Source organism: Cydia splendana, chromosome 10, assembly GCF_910591565.1.
Source record: "Cydia splendana chromosome 10, ilCydSple1.2, whole genome shotgun sequence".
NCBI classification, from domain to species: domain Eukaryota; kingdom Metazoa; phylum Arthropoda; class Insecta; order Lepidoptera; family Tortricidae; genus Cydia; species Cydia splendana.
The window spans coordinates 12,572,269-12,585,453 of NC_085969.1; positions in this window are offsets into that span (position 1 = coordinate 12,572,269).

The following is a 13,185-nucleotide window of genomic DNA, read 5'->3' on the forward strand; positions in this document are numbered from 1 at the left end:
ATCAGAAAAGTTTTTATATTTTTTAAACTTGTACCTATTCATACGACTCCAATAATTGCCCGCCAAAAACAATTCGTTTAACTTAACCAACGTATAACTATAGAACAAATAAAAGTCTATAGGTATCTACTAACGTTATTAAATATTTATTTTCTAAAGCTAGACGCTGGATCGATTCCAGCCTCAGACACTGGATACCTTGATCACTTTTTCATCTGCATTTCATTTGCCGTAACAAAACCGATTTGTCCAATACTCAAACCTAAGTTTTTAATTATATAAAAAAATCGACAGACTTTTCTGCGTCCTTCCACTCGCTCCTGTATGTGCACAGAACTGCAACACAACACAGAACTTAATAGACCCTCTGATGTCGTTCTCATTTCACACGCTTTCACACTGCGGGTGTTGGTGCGCGATTAATGTGATTTTCAGGCGACGTTATACAAAATCACTATGAACTTGTACCGTAAATTTATATTCAAAGACACAACATGAGTCATTTCGGTTATTGTACTACACCGTATAATACTTAAATATACAAGTGTACTTAGATGGAATTACATGGAATATTTTACACGGCACTTAATTCTCTTTGACGGCACTGACATAGAATAAATGACAATACATAAAGTACGTAACATTTGTTAACATTAAAAATTATATATTTACGTAAAATGTAGGTTTGTACTACACAGACTTCCATTCCGCATTACTTTTTAGGGTTCCGTAGCCAAATGGCAAAAGACGGAACCCTTATGGATTCGTCATGTCTGTCTGTCTGTCTGTCTGTCCGTCCGTATGTCACAACCAGTTTTTTTCCGAAACTATAAAAACGATACTGTTGAAACATGGTAATTATATGTATTCTGTGAACCGCATTAAGATTTTCACACAAAAATAGAAAAAAAAAACAATAAATTTTGGGGGTTACCCATACTTAGAACTGAAACTCAAAAATGTTTTTTTCGTCAAACCCATACGTGTGGGGTATCTATGGATGAGTCTTCAAAATGAGGTTGAGGCTTGAGGTTTCTAATATCATTTTTTTATAAACTGAATAGTTTGCGTGAGAGACACTTCCAAAGTGGTAAAATGTGTCCCCCCCCCCCCCCCCCTGTAACTTCTAAAATAAGAGAATGTTAAAACTAAAAAAAAATATATGATGTACATTATTATACTATGCAAACTTCCACCGAAAATTGGTTTGAACGAGATCTAGTAAGTAGTTTTTAGGGTTCCGTACCCAAAGGGTAAAAACGGGACCCTATTACTAAGAATCCGCTGTCCGTCCGTCCGTCCGTCCGTCAGTCACCAGGCTGTATCTCATGAACCGTGATAGCTAGGCAGTTGAAATTTTCACAGATGATGTATTTCTGTTGCCGCTATAACAACAAATACTAAAAAGTACGGAACCCTCGGTGGGCGAGTCCGACTCGCATTTGTCCGGTTTTTTTAATACGTCATAAATCGTAAACCGCAATTTTATTATGTTACTTGCTGCTACGGAACCCTTCATGGGCGAGTCCGACTCGCACTTGGCCGCTTTTTTTCTTTACATTTCTTTGAAGACAAAGATTTGCATTATCTTGCTAACTGCACTACAGTTTTATCACTTGGATCTATCACTGGGTATAATATGTATAAGATTTCGAATATAAGGCAAGGAATATAAGGTTTCGAGCCAGTGGGTCAGACTCAGCGGCGGCTCCGTGCAAAGCCCGTTTATATTATTCAGACTAAGCGCATTAGTAAGTTTCAAACACAACAGGTTAAAGTTAATATAAAGCCGTTAAGCTTTATGCTTCGCCGATCCGGTATCGGAAAACTATCCGGTAAATTTTCCGTTACAAAAATTTTAAAAGAATGAGTAGGGTTAAATTACTAATCTTGTAGTGCATATTATACTGCAATATCATGGTTAACCGCTAGGCCACCAGGTACCTACTAATAATTATTAAATACAATATATATACAGTGGTACTACTAAACGAAATTAATAACTAGCTTAAATCTAAAATAGGCCCTTGAGGCATTGTACCAAGGATGCTGGCGGCATTTCCTCGCTGTATCGCAATGCTGATACGTTGTGCGAGGTAGCCGCCAGCTCTTCGGTCACCAGTTACGTCAACCAGACGCTTCGCGATTTCTGCGAACAACTTATGCGCGCTGGGACCCCATGGACCTAGAGTTTCAACACCAAATGGTACAAAATGGTACTCTCTACCGAGGCTCTTATATTTGTTACGTTTTAGAATTTCGGCGCTTTCCGCCGCTCCGCCCGCTTTTACAGTAGTCCGTTGGAGGTGGGACGGTGCCAGTGTGTCTACGCAGGTAGCATCCCACACCAACATCCGTCCCAAGCTCCAAGGAACTAAGGACACTCCATCGGGCCTCTTGCCATCATCTCTGATAATGCCAGTCGGCTCAAGAAGAGCAGGCACATTGATGGTGGCAAGAGACCGACGGACTATGTCATTAAGCGACGCATGTCTCGAAAAACGGCCTGCACTTTTTTGACAAGATAATCCGTGGTGTCCCAGTCGGTCCACGTCCGTGCCACAAGAGCATATGTGTGGCGTACACACCGAAACCCCGAGTCGCAAACCAGTCGCCAGTCTAAGGGAGGCCGGATCCAAGAAAGTACCAGTATTGGGCGAAGGATGGGCATGTAGCCAGTAACCGGCTTCCCGGGCTCCGACCGCCAAAAGCTTCGCGCGGTCTGGACCTGTACAGTTGTTTAGGAGAGTATTGTAAGTTAAATCACAGTAAACATTATCCCAACTCCTTTGTGAATTTGGGTTGTCTGGAAATTGTTTGCCTGGGCAAGCAATTTTAAAAGCATTTTTGGCGTCCTCAAAGCCCGCAATCTCACAGTTTGTGGGCAAAGCCCTTAAGATATTTCCTATGAGACCAGACGTGCTATGAGTGGACGCCAAAAAGGCTGGGGAAGCCACACTGGAAATTTTGCGTATTCCTAAACCTCCAAACCGAATGGGGAGGGACGCTTGAGACCAGGAAGGCTCACCAGCTCACCCAGGAAGGGTCTCTAAACTAATTTTGATCAAATCATCTATGGGCGACAATAAATTTTGATGTTTCCAGAAAGGACAACAGCGGAGCACATACGTAAATTTAGGGACAAAAAGGCAGAATTTAAGAATCACAAGAGCATAATGAGGGCTAATTTCGAGTAAGCGATCCGTGTGACTTTTGAATTTAGTTATGGAGTTAGAAATATAATCGGGAAAAGATTCTTCGAATATAGGAGAACCCAGGAGGCAAAGAGAATACTTGTCTACTGATTTGATATTGGGAGTCAGATCGTCAAATTTGGGTTGTAAGTTGGTCAAAGTACAAGAAGATTTTTGAATAAAGAGTTCGCATTTGCTGAAATTCAGTTCTAAACCAATATTTTCGAAACTACTCTTAATAAAAGACAAATCAGAGAGTACAGTATTCACGTCACCTCCTAGGGTTCCGTCATCTAAGTACCACACATTGAATTTTGATTTTAAATTTTTGATAATTGGATTTATAGCCAAACTAAAAATTGCTGGCCCGAGAGGGTCACCCTGCTGACAGCCAACCTCGGAAGATAATTCATGTGACTTGTACATTAATTTAGATGAGTCTGATTGGCAAAAGAAAAGGTAATTGTATAGTTCCGGAATTTTGTCCTTAACTTCTGTCAGCAAGGTGTCTCTACAAACCGAATTAAAAGCATTTTTAACGTCAATTTTGACAACAATTTCGCAATCATCGAGTGAAAGGTAGGTCCTTAGGGCATGGACGGCTGCCTCGCACCCACCTTTCGTGCCGAAACCTAGCTGTATTGGTTCAAAAAGGGATTGTAATTTTGATCTAATGTGTCTAACCGCAATTTTTGAAGCCAGTCGTCGTAAAGTTGACCCCACCGCAATGGGTCTCACCCCTCCGTCCTTTTTGGTTAGGGCGATCAGGTTTGCCCCGTATAGAATCGGGACGATATTAGTGTTAATTTTGCCTGAAAACATAAAATTTATTAATTTAGTAAGGGAACAGACAAGCTGCTCACCTGCGTCGCCCACGGAATGAGAAATAAGATCTTTCAAATGTTGGGGCGAGATCCCATCCAGGCCGGCCGCCGAACCGGCTTTGAAAGAAAATATGGCGTCAATAACGTCTTTGCCTTCGATTTGGAGGCAGGCCTGGTCAGCTGTAGGTGGGGCAAACGAGTGTGGTACTGAAGGAGCCGGGGGATGTTTAGATTGTAAGGCCGAGAGGGTATCGGGAGTATCTGGCGATAGCACGTCGTTTGTGAAAAGAAGACGAGCGGCACCTTTAAGATCGCCGTCGCTAATTTTGCTTTCAATTAATTTAGTTCTATTGAAAGTGGATGAGCTACATCCAGAAGGTCGAGAAATGTGTGGAGTTGTATTCGAAACGCAATTGTTTTTGATTTTTTGTGTTAAAGAAATTGTCTTATCCTTCTTGGCATGAAGGGTTTTGAATGAGAAAAGGAAAAGATTATGCCAATCATCAATTTGATTATTTTCCACACATTTTGTAAGTAGGCCTGAAAGGTGTTTAGCGACTGTGATCCTGGCGCCGCGCGGAACTCTTTTAATAACGGGCACATTATTTTTAAGTTCGCTAAGGTGTAAATGGAAAGGGATAGAATTTGGATGGTCAGAAAGGGGGGTGGTCAAAAGGGATGGGCCTAAATTTAGACCGGCGTCATTTTGGCTGATACAAAGACGGTGTTTTTTGGAAATATGAATATTGAGGCCTCTCTGCGTTTTAAAAGAGTTATCGCATTGTACACAATTAAAATTTGGATATGGCGTGCCATCGCCTGATTGAGTTGCGGCATGCATCCACTTACCGGAACTACACAGCAGTAATTAACGCACAAAAAACTTAAAGATAAAATAACAAGATTCACTAGAAATACAATATATAGTTCGTTGTAGACGTTGACATCGGCCGTCAGGGCGACACGACGTAGCCGTGCAAGACCACAACGTCTGAAACAAAAAGATATGTTATTATTTGTTCAGTACTGGGCCTGCCCACACTATTGCACAGTAATCTGGTGTTTTTTGATAAAATAAAAGCAGTTTTAGGCATCTAGAGCCATGTATAATTTGAAAAATAAGCCAAAAATATCGCTGTGCAAAGTGACAGACAGAAGGTTGACAGTTGTTTTTTTTATTATTAAATTGTATTTTCAGTTGAAGTTAATTAGAAGCGTTAACACTAATAATTTGGTAAGACCTTTAATTACCACTGTATGTACAATTGTCGTCAAATAAATGTATATATGTTTGGCCTTATTACCTACAATGGGTATAAATGTGCAAAGTTATAAACATGCTTTTGACGTCGACAGTACAAGATGATTAAGATTATTACTGAAGATTATTAACCGGGAAGCTGTAATTATGTATGCAAATAAGCCTACAAACCGTTTTACTGGTAAGCCTCAATTAAATACACACTCTATTATGTATTCATTAACGATGTGTGTTCCCGGATTAGAAACGTTGTGACGTTACGAAGACTTGGTACTTATGACAAAGTGACAATTTTGTAGAATAGTGTAGAAGATACTGTAAGTTAGTCTAGAATATTGTAATCGGGAAATGTTTTCTTTATATATTATACTGAAAAACAATGCAACATATAGGATTAACGTAGAAAAAGAGATACAATACAACAATAGGAGACATTTTATACCGAAAAATATATTGGTCGAGGCAGGGATCAAAATCCGTCTTTTACTTTATTCTTCCATTGTAATACCCGTGATACTTACATAGAATGTCATAAAATCTACCAGCTTCACTTTACCTACTACTTAACAAAATAATGCAGCTAGGTATTTTAAATATGTTAGGCTACCTTCATTTAATATGGCAAAACAATTCACGGAAATTTCATTATAAATTAATTAGTAATTATCAACATGGCGTCTCAGAAACAGCAGATGTCGTTTGGTTCTAAACGGTTAGGTTTTGAAACGGAATACCATCAATTTTATGATTTTTACTACTTTAAAATAAAACTAAAATAGGTACTCACAAAATATCACTTAATCCGTCGCCTACTAATTTAAGTACTGATATAAAATTCACTCTTAAATAAAGTAACACTCGGATAAGTAAAATTTACTGCGAACTCTGAACGAAGATCCCATTCGCCAAGTCCCAAGAACCGTGGCTAGGAGCCAAGGCAATAACATTTCAGCCCACATAACAACACTTGGCATCAACGGCTTGACGACCATTCTAGATGACCTAATGTTATAGTATACTCTTGCTTTACTAAAATGAGGTTTGTTATTAGGAGAGTTACCTTACCTCTTTACTCTGCCGCCCAAAACTACATTAATTCCTTTGTGGTGAGCGTTCCAACCAACGAGTCCAACAAGCGAGTGAGTATTGTATTTTTTGGTTCCGACTGAACGTCTAGCGACCTTTAACAGGGAGGAGATTTGGCCGAAGGGTGTCAAGTTCCGGCGGTTCCGCGGCCGACTCCCACCTGACTCTGCGGGGTTGCGTTACGTTCCAACCCAACCATAATGTGTTTTGTTGTTTTTAATTTTAAAATATATTTTTTGTAATAAGTATGTATAGTTTTGAGGTCCTAATTTATCTATGCCTATATCGCTCGAATAAAGGCCTATATGACTCTCGTTAGACCGGACCGTGCCCGGGCCGGAGCTTCCGGCGCATGGTTTTCTATGGAAAGCATCACGTGATCGCCTGTCATGCATGTCATAAAAACGTAAGCGCTGGAAGCTCCGGCCCGGACACAGCCCAGTATTTCATTTTTTGACAGATTCGCAAAAATAATATTGCTGCGTTTATAATCAACTTTTCATGATTATTTGAAAAATAAGTATTATTAATGACCTTATTAAGATTGTTGGGCTGAATTTATGAGAGCCATCAATTTCATTATTATGCTACTTAAAATTAATGCACCTTTGATAAGTGTCAGGTATAAGAGTCTAATTGAGAAATGTGAGTATGATTTTATCTTAATACAGTCTTGTAAGAATTTTAATCAATAAGAGATACAAATGCTAAGCTAAACAAAATAATGATCTCCCATTATAGTTAATTACACAAACGGGTCTACCGTGATATAATTTCATTGTTTATACCTTAAATTCCGACGTTTCAGCTGTAATTATATATGTGTGTTTGTGTAATTAAATACGAGTATGTGTACAAAATGCGAGAGTTTAAAGTGTTATATCTTCCATTATTTTAAAAGGTTTGAGGTTTGTCTCGGATTTGAGTATGAATAATTAATAAAGCTATAAAGCTTGCAATAGGTACTGGATTTTTTTGGGTTCTGTTCTGTTCTGGGGACAAGTGCGATTCGACCACATCGTGACTATAAGGAAGACTACAAGGACCGGAGTTTATAAGAAATATTACTTTGTTTTGTTTTTTCAGGAAAACCACTTTTGAAGTTATGAAAACAATATTACTCTTTACAATATTCTATTACAAAAACTACTGATGTGCCTAAGGAAACTTTCCAAAATTGCGAAATGTTTCGGAAATTTAACGTAGGAAAAATTCGGAAAATTTCTCACATTTTTGTATGAGAATTGAAACTTTCCAATTTTAAATTTAAATTTCCCATATTTCAAAGTGAAAGTTTCATGAAATTTCCGAGAATTTATAGAATTTTATGGAAACTTTCCGCAACTTGCACATCTGTAATAAAAACAGACCTGAAACAAAATAGATACCTAATACTGATTCAATAACAGGCTTTCTTGTTAGACTTGGATGTTCTTTTTATCGTGTTAGAGTGTGCGCTAAAAGCTTGTTTCAATTAAAAAGAAGATTTAGTTCTTCTGTGATAAAACAACCCTAAAACTTGAATTTTGAAGTTAACTGCCGAGTGAAACGGAATCAGAAATTTCATGTAACGTTTTAAAAACTCAGCATGAGTACGTTCCAGTTTCAAACATAATCTAAAATATTATCCACGCATCAAAACTCCGCCCCGCTCTGCTAGTAGGTACCTACATTTCAGCGACGATAGAAAATTTCCTCCCATTTTAGTCACAGGAAAAGTTACCGACGATGTGTCCTTTCAACAGATCATAAAGTTAGTAATGGCCGATAAAATTTATGCAACTTTTTTATTAACTTTGATTAATAGCCTGATTTTCTGCCGCTGTTCCACGGAGCAAATTAAGCGTTTTGTTATGAAGTGCATAATTTTATAACTATATTATGAAACTACATAATGACGGTATAGTATTTAAATGAATTTTGTAAAGACAAACTTGCCAATTCCTCGTTTATTTTATGTTTATTTTGGATACATGTTATAATTTCACCTGTCAAAAAAAGTCTCGGCCATATCTTGTCATTGTTTATGTGTAAGGATATAACGACGCAATGTATTATGTGAGGGATGAGCTCTGCACAGTGAATGTCCGGGACGTGCTTCGCCTAGTTATATGTCGTAATCCTGAGCCCATGGCATCTTCATTGCGTACCGACTATTCGCTACCATAACGCAATCCTTAAAAACAACCTTTTCCTCCTTTTTTAAATTTTTTGGTCCCTAAAAATATAAAGTATAATATCTTTACACAATTTAATTTACATTCACCATAACGCTTCTTTTAATTATTTCCAATTTAGAGCTACAAAAACTGTGATACCCAATTATAATGTCAAGGTCCAATTCCGAAGAAGTCTTTTAGAATAAGTGTGGGACTTTGATATTATGTATTCTTAAAAAGAAAATATCTTTTTATATTTTAATGGCATGAACGATATAACGAATAATTATGGTTAACATTGAAATATTTTACCTCTTATTTTATTTAAATGCCATATATCTTGTTAAGATGTTTATGTAACTAGATATTGTTTCCGACTACGAGTATAATGATTATAAGCTTAAGAATAATACATGCAGACTTGAAGAGTATCTGTCTGTGAGATAGGTAAGATATCAACATTCTAACCCTTTTTTATTAAGTTTGGAGGTTCACAGTAAGGTTGTTTTCAAGATAGTTGTTAAGGATCACGAGGTTAATCTTATGCTGGTTCACATGACACGAACGCCAGCGCTAGTACCTAATGGAAAATAACAGCCCATAACCCGCCCGGTCTATGAATGTGACCAAATATTCTGTGGGGTTTTATTTTTCCCTGTTCGTTACTCATTACTGTGAAGTAGAGTTTATTTTCCTGGACTCCTGTTTACTGTTTTAAGTTCATGCTATGTCTGCTTATGCTTATCAGGCCTTAGTACCTACTTATTATTACTTGTTACCTAGTTTTTAAAGATTAGAAAAATCATAGACTACGTCTTTAACATCATCTTTTCTTTTAGGTCTTGCTTTTAGGACCTAAGAGCTCCACGACGTCTCCTAGGTTTTTATAATAAAAATAATAAAGGCCTCTAACTACGCAGCAAGAAGAGACATGGTCGGACTGCCTACTTTCTACAGGACATAGTGTTATTGTCACGCTTAAAAGAAGAAAGATGAGCTAAAAAGCAACTATCAAATGATTTGTGTACTCTTGTTTTGATTCCAGCTAATAGCATAGAAAGATGGAATGCATAGCAAATGATTTGGATGCGGCTAAGTTACAAGATCTGCGATGTCATGACCAGTGAAAAAAATATTTTAGACGCTACGACGCTTTTGCCTCGCTCGCTTGCTCGCTTGCACCTCACTTATCTGAGGCCTCGTAAAGATCCCGATTCACGCAATACCATTTATCATAATTTCCTAGTCTAGCTAAATATAGCCGTACCTACAAAGAACATAAAAATGGAGGTAAAGTGTGACAAATTATTATTTCCATAGCACAAAAAGCCAGGACGGCAATTACGGCAGCGAATTTGTCAAAATTAGGGACGTTTTCAAATAAATGGATTCATTTTCAGACACATCATAATAGGACTCAATTTCATTGTGTCTACCGTAAAAGGCACCAGAATAATGGAAATAATGTTTTAATCCAATAACTGACTTCTTTGTGTCGATGTCTGAGAATTTATAATGCTGACGGGGATATTGGGGATAACACCTGAAATAATTTCATAAGCAAATTATGACGCTTGCCTATTTATATTAAGAAGTTATTTATCTTATGATGGTTCTAAATACGTCGTTACTAAGTAGTGAAAAAAAAGTACCGTACAAAAACTTAAAAGCCCAAATTAAATAAAAACTTAAATAAAAGACTGCAGAAAAGTTACCGAACACACTGAGTAAAGTGCTGAGTGTGTTTTGGCAAGAATTAAATACAGTTCTGAGCGTTCCAAATTATTACGACAACATAAAATAATGAAATTGCTTCCGCATTTACCGCTCCGAATGATGAACGCGGTGCAAGGTAGTGATGATATTACTCTTTGTATATTTTTGACGTAGTTACGATTAAAATAGCTTAAAGAGTTGCCAAAAATAAAAAAGAAAGAAATAAGAAAGTGGGTGGAATACTTTGATCACAGAGTCGAGGGCCAAAGGAGCAGAATTGTTTTTGAGTAGCAACTACGCAAAATTTATCATTGGAAGGCCACACCTGTATACACAGCACCTGACACCTTAATAGATAATAAATAAATATAGTAATATGACTAGATCATTCTTTCAGAATTTTATCATTAGTCATTCATACGCGACATTTTCTGAGTTTCGCTTCCAATAAATTCATAGATTAATTAACAGATAGCTCTTACATAATAATTACTGATATTGTTGTCTAAATTCCTGCTTCTGAAAACACCCTTAGGCTAATGTGTCAAGTTTGCCTTTGTTTAACATAGTGTCCGACCTACCTCTATGAACGTACGCGCCAAATTTCTACACACATTAACGCGTAAGAGCTGCCCCTGTCAACCACTAATCTATTAAACCCCCCAGGCCCGGAAACTTGGGAATTGAGAAGCGTATGCCCTTTATGATATACCGGAGAAATATTCTCAATATTTTACACTTGAACATGAACTCTAATTAAAACCTCTTAAAGTTCGTCTTAAACTGACAGTGAACACATATGGCAAGTTTGGAAGTGGTTAGTTAGATGGGCATCTAAGACGATAATTTCTTTGAGAACTTAATGTACTTAGTTTGCGAAGCTCAAATTTTATTTAACATCGTACAAATATTTTATGCATATGACATATTTAGGGACTAAACGCTTTATGACGTTTGCACAAGTTTTAATTAAAAGATAAACTGAATTTTGAGAAAGCGCCAGCGTATTTTCAAAATGATTAGTACCAGACTGCAGTTTGGTGGTTTAAGCCAGGACAAATGAAATCTCAAGGAACAAGAATTTTAGTTTCATTTAAAAAGTTTCGACGGGGCATTTTGGTAGTTAGTTGACGCGCCAGGGTTCTGAGATTTCGGCCCTTTGTAATTTTTTAACTAATGTTTATAACATTAAACAAAAAAGGAATCGTGCCCTAGGTAGAATGCGTAGTGGAGTAATGAAAAAAATTCTCGGGTACTTTCCTCTGGACGCAAAAAAGTCCGTTTGAAGAATGACCCCAATACCATCAAAATATTGGCAAACAAAGGCGCAAAATAAAGGATCCCGGTAGCCATCAACCGTCTGCTCCCGTCCAGACAAAACGCTTTGTCCGATATTTTCATAAAAGGTTGACCCTTTGATTCTATGCCAGCTCTCGTCACGTACAGTAATCTAAATGCGGGAAAATATAGCTCTAAATATAGCTGGGTAATTGTTTTTTTTTGGACTTCATAAACTCTATATATTCACAAAACTTTCACAAGTCAAAATGATATTTTAATACAAACAATTAATAGCTAATTGAGGCTTGTAACGCATTTATGAATAACGCCATTAGTTTTCAAGGTAAAATATTTTTATTCTGTCAACCACAATCTAAATATTACAACTTCGAAACGTTCCTAATTTGTCTATTGCGTAGCCAAGATGCCAATCGCTTACGTTCCGTAGCGATCGAAACGCAACTGTCACTCTCGCACTTATTTGGAAGAGTGATAGAGAGACATAAAGCTTTTCGTTGTCGAAGCGATAGCGATTGTAAGTTTGGCTAGGCCGGCTGTTCGGATTCTGATTACGGTACCTTAACAATGCATCAGCAATGCCACTGAAAGTAGTTGCAATCAGAATGTAACCTTAATTTGGACTCAACGGAAAAATCAACTGCATGAGTACTAAAATTATATTTCCGAGCTATGATGTCAGTCAATAATTTACTCACTCCTTTTACAAGATACACAACCTTATACATATACAATACTATTAAGTATTATTTAAAATACGGAGTCGGAATTCTTACGAACGATTGCCTTGATCTTTTCTTCTGGCACGGCAGCCTTTATGGCCATCTTGTGTATTGTCTTGCCAATGAGTGCGTAGGTGTAATATCGACGCCGTCTACTGAATGACACTTGAGCGTTTAATGGCCCATTCTGAGCCAGAACTTGCCATTATATTCGCCTTCAGACCACAATGAAATATTTATATCCGTTTGACTTTTTCTTTGAAATTCATTCGACTTTTTTATAATGAAAACTGGTAGGGATATAATTTATATTGTAAGTAGTAACCTACAAAGATTCAGTGTACTTAAAATGCTTATCTTAAAGTTAATTGATCTTTTGATTTTACTTACAGGTATTTTAAAACATTATGTCAGTGTGTTTAAGTCATCTGTAACGAATGTGAGAACCTTCCCCGGGGCAGACTGAGGTAGTGACCACCAGTTGTTAGTTGCAGACCTGCGCCTGAGACTGAAGTCATTTCGCCACAAGTCAAAACGAGCAAGAAGACTATCAACACAGGAATATGATTACTTCCAGAAACATCTAGAACCAAAACTTATAGACAGCGTCGAGGTTTTGGACCCTAGGGAACAATGGGTACATTTAAAATCAAAAATCAATGAAGTGTTTGACTCCATGGTAATCAATACTGATACGAGGAAGGATTCATCATTTTCAGTACCTAAGTTCGGTGATCACGAAAAAAGGGACCTGTGAACCGGAGATACGCAGACGTATCGGCACGGCTAAGACAGCAATGACCCAACTCGGCAAAATATGGAGAGACAGGAACATTTCGAACCGCACCAAAATACATCTCGTCCGCACACTTGTCTTCTCCATATTTCTGTATGGGGCCGAAACCTGGACGCTGAAAGCCGCTG